A 7,278-nucleotide genomic window follows, 5' to 3' on the forward strand; every position below is an offset into this window, starting at 1 on the left:
AACTTATTCTACCCAAGTGTGCTCTTGAGCTTCTCCCTCCTTCAATGGGGAAATGAGTGCTCTTGGCTCTTGGAGAGAAAAATTGCAGCAATGGAGAGTAGAGAGACTTAGAGTTTCAATTTTGGGGAGAGAGGGAGAGCTAGAGAGAGTGTTTCTTAAGAGAAAAGAAACTTTGTGAGAAAAATGATTAGATTTTGGCTTGTGGAAGAAGGTAAGAGACTTTGTCTCATTCTTTAGCTTGTGGGGTAAGTTACCTAGCTTATGAGAGCCCTAGGGTCTACCCCTAGCCTTGCTACCCGTCTCTCTCTCTCTTCCCTTGGAAATTACTTTTATGCCCTTACTTATTTTACTTCACATATACGAAATCCAAGGGCCCTTTGGGAATTTTGTTTCTCTAAAATTCCCTAAAATTTTAACCTATAGTTTTTAAATATCTCCAAGCTTGATAATTAAATTAAATGTGACCCAAAATTAAATTTGTCACATATCACAAAATTTTGGTAATTTTATCAAATTGACCAAAATGCCCTTAGAGGCCTGGGCAAGAAATTCTCATTCTTAGCCCGGTTGATTAGAATTCAAACCTCGCTCAATTTTTCTTAAACTTATTGGCTCAACTATAAAGTCCCAGTTGCCAGAAAAAATTCATATTTTTATGCTATAGTATTTCCTATTTTATTTAATCCGAGATTTTTCTCCCATTAGGGTTTATTCCATGGTCCAAGACCAATATTTCTTTGCATGAAGCCAGATCCTTTACCGAATCATTACAACAACTATAAAAATTCACGAATCATCACAAATTCATATAAGGTCATTTATCAAAATGATATTCCACATAATTCTTTACCGACTCTAACCAGCTACTATGGGTGTTCAAGACATGGGATGTTAGATGTGAACTTTTCATTTGAGTTAATTTTGTGAATTAATGATCCAAATAAAGAAACATTGTATATATGTGACTCCCTACAAGAAAAAACATTTACAATAACTCTTGAAAAGTGTTATCAAATGCAGTTTATAACACTTTAGCAAGTGTTAAGTCTGCCCATGTAATTAAAAGTCTTGCCATTTGATTACATTTTTTCATGTTATTAAATAGACTATTATAACATTGTTTTGGTGTTATATATTGTCAATAGTTACATTATCTAGATGTTATGATTCTTTATGTTAAGTATATTTTTTTCATTTAATTACATTTTCAAGATGTAATCTAATTATCTTTAATTGCATTTTTAAGATGTAATCTTATTATCTTTAATTACATTTTCAAGATGTAATCTAATTATCTTTAATTACATTTTGAAGATGTAGTCTTATTATCTTTAATTTCATTTTCAAGATGTAATCTTATTATCTTTAATTACATTTTCAAGATGTAATCTAATTATCTTTAATTACATTTTCAAGATGTAATCTAATTATCTTTGATTACATTTTCAAGAAGTAATCTTATTACCTTTAATTACATTTCAAAATGTAATCAAATTATTTTTAATTACATTTATTTGATAAAGCAATCTATTATGTAATAATGTAATTAGAATTTGATAAAGTCTAATGTATTTTTTTTAGCAACCAAAATATCCAATACATGTGTCCCAAATGAAAATTTTCAAGTGCAACATACCATAATAAAAGTTTATGCTTAGAAATAATATGTTTAATGAGTCTAATAAAAGGAAAATTGTAACATTTGTCCAATACTATCTCTTTATTAATTGCAAGCATCCAATTCTCGTGTCGCTATCTTCATCACCTAAATAACATAGAGAAAAAAATGCAATAAGAAGACAAAACTCATGTTATTATCATAAGCAATATGCATATTAGTTGGTTGTTATTTTTCTAAAAACAAATCGGTAGCGTAACATCTATTTTTCAATAAATCCTAAATTTTGAAACTTGCAATTAAATCTCAGATTTTCATAGTAAAGTTCCAGAAACAATATGATACAACTCATTATTACAGGTGAGATCAATCTTTACCTCATTATAACTTTGTCGGCGAGCCAAGCAATAACACTTCCAACACTATCTTCGATACTAGTTATCCCTAAAAAAATGCAATAAGAAAACAAAACCCACATGTTATCTTCTTAACCAATAAGTGTAATGGTCGGTTGCTACGTAAAACAAACCAGCAACATAACATCTATTTTTCAATAAATCCTAAATTTTTAAACCTGCAATTAAATCTCAGATATTCTCATAACAGTTCCAAAAACAATATAACACAACTCATTATAATATGTAAAATCAATATTTACCTCATTATGACTTTGTCGGCTGGCCAAGCAATAACACTTCCTACACTTTCTTCAATACAAGTTATCCCTGAAGTAGGCCTCCACAAAAATGCATCAGGCTCTCTTGCAAAATCAACACCAACCTTCATGGAAAATGGTCCAATAGGGACATCAAGAACTAAATCTTTTGGATCATTTGAAATGAAATATCCATAAGCAACAATATTCTCAAAACCATTCCAATCCAAAAGCTTGCATCTTTGGCCTTGAGTTCCAACACTTCCACTCTATAATCATCATCCAACCACAAAAATTCCAAATGACAAAAATATTGTGAGAGTTTAGAAGTAATTAATTAACTTGACAATTTATAAGCAAATTGATAATATTGGAATCTTACCGAAGTATGACTATGTGCATTGGATTGCTCTTCGCTCAAACCAGATTGAGATTATAACCATCACAAACAAAATGTTAGATACAACAAATAAGGTGCATGCAAAGTAAATGTAAATAAGAATGAATAAATTTACCTTGGGATTCATGAAAGAGTGAATCAATTGCTCCATAACTGCCACTTTTTCCTTCAACTCTTTATAATCGTTTTCCATTCAAATTATATGACCATCTTTCTCAGATGAAATTGCCAACTTTGTTTTAGTAACTTCTTTGCCATAAGCTTTCAAGTAACAACATTTTTCAAGACCTATTATCTTTGAAAGAAGATCTCTTTTTTCTTATGGAGTTTTTGAAGATAATGATGAATCATCCAACATGTCCTAACAAAATAACCAGATACAAATAACATATAATCATATTCAAATTTCAAATAACTATGTTGAAATAATATCAAAAACTAAATGGAAATTAGCAGATGCATACAAAAGCTTCGGCAACATTTGAATTGACAGGTTCCCCATTTTTCTTTGTGTGCGCCTTAGTCCAGACATCAACCCTAGAAGGTGCTTCTTTACTTGTACTAGTATTTGTCTATATGGAAAGAAAAAATATGTATAAATGTATAATAATAGTTATTATTGATATAAAAGACTTGAAGAAAATCATCATTTACCATATCATCAATTAATCGAGCATATCCTTTGGGGCTACAAGCGTGAGGGAGTCGTTTGTTTCTTATCTCTTTGTACTTATCATTTTTAGCCTAAAAAATTAAAACAAATTTTAAGTTAATGTTATATGCAATAATCTAAATCTCAAATATGTCTCGAATTATAAGTTTAAAACAGCCACATAATAACCTACATATAAATGTATGAAAATGTTAGATTTCAAACCTTAAATTTAGAGCTAGTTTTTTCTCTAACAAAAGCTCTCCACTCAACTTCAGATTTGATATTATCAGGCCGCAGTTTAATTATTTCTTGTCTGTTTGGTGCCTTGCTTATTTTAGCAACCAGCCTTGATTTAGAAGCTCTCCAAAGATTAGCCATGGCTTTAAATATATAGCTTTTCTCCCAATCTTTTTCAACCAAATATCTTGCCTAAGAAATTAAAACATGAAAATCTATTAATATAAGTAAATATTTTTCAAATTAAATGAATTATTAAAATCAATTAAGCACAAGAAACATACCTGAACTAATTTCCACAAAACCTCTTTCATCCTAGGAGTAATCTTTCTGCAATCAGTTATAGTTGCTGGTACAATTTCCCTCACAAGTAGTCCAAGAAATGAAGATAAACCTATCAATGCATCTCCAATTGGTTGGCCCAATGCATTGAATTTGACTTATCATCAACCATCACTACTTGTAGCAATTTTTTTCATTTTTGTTGGACCTATTTTCTTCTTTCTCACAGATTCTTCTAAAGGGCCTACAACATTTCCAAGTATTGGTGAGGTGCCTATAGACCTCCTTCTCAAAGATCCCCTAGTGTTTGTTGCAGGGGAGTCTATGGCATGCACTGAATTTTTCAGGTTCAGGAGATTCCTCAAGGATTCAAAGTCTACGCTTTGGCTTGTCCTTAACATGCGTTGACTTTTCAAGTTCAGGAGAATCCTCAATGATTCGAAGTCTACGCTTTGGCTTGTCCTTGACATGTGTTGACTTTTCAAGTTCAGGAGAATCCTCAATGATTTGAAGTCTACGCTTTCACTTATGCTTCAAAGGTGCAAAAGACTCATAAGATAATGTGTTTATATTTGGAACTAGCTATATATGTCTGATTTGCTTGATAAGTTATTAGCCCTATTAGTCGTCAACTAACAAAATCCTCTATAGAAATATTGGATTGACAGTACTAGTCCACACTCATTAAGTTAGGCTTTTCTTAGTAAAGGTTGATGCTCTGCCTACCATCTGCTCATTTTACTTAAATGATTTTCTGAGTTTGTTTCTTGCCTTATCTGACTAGTTTATTATGTGCTATACCAGTGAATTTTTAGCAAGTTCACTAATGATTTTTTATTTTATCTAATATATATATATGGTTTATTTTTATAGTTAGTCCTTATATATGTTGTAGTATGAGTTTAAATTGATAGCTAAATTAGGAATAACATCAAAATTACAAATTCAATGTAATAATTTGGATCATTTGATGCAAACAGTCCACACATGTAAAAAAATGTTGAAAAGGTAAGGAGCACCAAACGCTGAGCCATAATATAACGAATTGTGTGTCTTGTAGATACCTAAGACAATATAAGAATACTTTCTATTGTAATATACATTATCCGTTTAGCTTCTTGGCCATTCTAGTGATAGAAAAAGTAGGTACAAATTCATTAAAAAGTGAAAAACATCTAAAGCCAAACAAAATAATTTTCTATTAGCAACACATTCATTTATTTTGCAATTCTTTTATATAAAAAAGGAGGTTAAAATTCACTAAAGGACACCAAAATTCAGTGAATCATAGCTCAAACGCCTACAAATCTTCATATATATTATAGAGTATTGCTCTTAATATTGAACCAAGAAAGATAGTAGGCGGTGATTAATTTAAATCTATCAAAATCCCCAAGGTGAAATGCTATATCCTTACCAATCGACTATCTTTCAAACGAAAAGCTCACAACCCCTTCGATCAACCTCGGCCACAGTTGAGCTCCACGATTTAAGAATATGCACAACCCCTGCGATAATTAAATACTTGATTGAGAAAGATAGGTTATGTGAGTGTTTGAATTAGCTAGCTTACAATCTCTCTAGTTTTAATTTTCTCTCTATATTATCTCAATTAGAAACAAATATATGTATATAAATATATATTCAAACACTTTCTCAATATTAATTTGAAATCTGAAAAGAAAAAAAAACTACACAAGAGACTAACGACTTCGTGAGTTACCTGGGTCTTGCTTTAGCTGTGAGGGAGAGAGAATTGATTTCAGAGCAGGCGTGATGGAGAGAGAGAGAGAGAGAGAGAGAGAGAGAGCGATGGATAGGGAACTGAGATCGATGGATTTGAGAGATTAGGGATAGGCAGAAACAAGGTGAGAGAGAGAGAGGAAACAAAGTGTTTTTTTCATTTGACTTTTTCTAATCTCACTTTCATTTGCTGCCTCTTTCATTTTTATTTTTGTAAAATTACCGTGTTGTTTTTTTATTAGGATTTATTAATAGCACTTCTAAAAATATGTAATATTTTAATGTAATATATAAGAAAAATTGTTCTAGTGACTCTTGATACTTTCCCACTTTTTACCATTTGTTACATCTTATCTTTTTGTTCTCTTTTTAAATTCAATCACAAAACTACAAAAATATCACTTATATGTTTCTCTTGTATTATTTGTCCTTTTAACACATTTACTTGTTAACTTTATTTCATTATCTCATTGTGGAATCCACTATCCATCTATAGGATAACTCTCGCTAGTAAAAGTCACATTTTGGGCGTACATAAATTTTGGCGTTATTGCTAGGGAGGTAATTGTAAAAAAAGATTTTCATTTAAATCAACAAAAGAAGTAAGTAATTTTATCTTTATTTTTGTTTATATTTCTTTACGATTTGTTAGATATTTTTATTTTCTCTTAAAAAAAGTTGTCAGGGATTTGTTAGTTTGATTATTGTTTTGTTATTATTGTTCTTTTTTTTTTGTTTGTTAGTTCTTCTCTTTTTCTTTATTCTTGTTGTTACTTTAAATTTATGTGTCTTGTTATTTTCTTTTTGGCTAGTATTTGTTAGTTTCAATTCATTTTAGTTAATTTGTTTATTTTTCCTTTACTTTTATTTAGGACTCGTTAGCTTATTTTCTTGTTAATTTTTCTTTTAGTAATTAACAAAAAAAGATTAGTTGCTTATAATTTTTTAGGTTAATTAATTTTTTTAGTGTTATAAAATTATTAACAGAGTAATAGAGAGAGTGAGACTCTTGTGTCTTATTGCAATGGGGATAGACTCCTATTTATACAAAAAAATATGATCTAAGAAAATCAAGTAAGTACAGCAAATACAATCAATAATTAATGTTGATATTTAACTTTGGGTAACTTGGTAACTCTTCATTATTATGGACATGCATATATATATATATAATATTTATAATACTCCCCCTTGGATGTCCATAAAAATTATCTCATTAAAAACCTTGTTAGACAAACCAAGTGGGACAAAAACTTGCCCAAGTGAAAAAGAGTGCAGTGTGCATTTACTCCCATCATTTTGACGTTCTTGAAGTTCTTTAAATTAGCGCATTCTGATATTAAGTATCATAATCTAGAGCGTTGATGTTTGTAATGACTTTATGAATAAGTCTACAAGATTGTCACTTGATCGAACTTGATGAACATCAATATCACCACTCTTTTGAAGATCATGTGTGAAGAAGATCTTTGGTGAAATGTATTTAGTTCTATCTTCTTTAATGTATTATCCTTTTATCTAAACAATGCATGCGCCATTATCTTCATAGAGAATTGTTGGTACTTCTTTATTGGGTGATAATCTACATATTCCTCGAATATGTGGTTTCGTTGATCTCAGTCACACATTCCCCACTTGCCTTATGAATTGCAAGTATCTAAGCATGATTTAAAGTTGTCTCGTTAAAA

At 30.3% G+C, this 7,278-nt stretch overlaps 1 long non-coding RNA gene across 1 annotated transcript; it reads right to left on the reverse strand.

The window, feature by feature from the left end:
- Positions 1-1,620: 1,620 nt before the first annotated feature.
- Positions 1,621-2,553, reverse strand: LOC133816282 (uncharacterized). Its single transcript, XR_009885133.1, has 3 exons — positions 2,277-2,553; positions 1,996-2,062; positions 1,621-1,765 (listed from the first exon to the last, which is right to left on the reverse strand). It is a non-coding gene; the product is annotated as an uncharacterized LOC133816282 (long non-coding RNA).
- Between the last annotated feature and the right edge of the window lie 4,725 nt (positions 2,554-7,278).

Source organism: Humulus lupulus, chromosome 2, assembly GCF_963169125.1.
Source record: "Humulus lupulus chromosome 2, drHumLupu1.1, whole genome shotgun sequence".
Taxonomy (NCBI): Eukaryota; Viridiplantae; Streptophyta; class Magnoliopsida; order Rosales; family Cannabaceae; genus Humulus; species Humulus lupulus.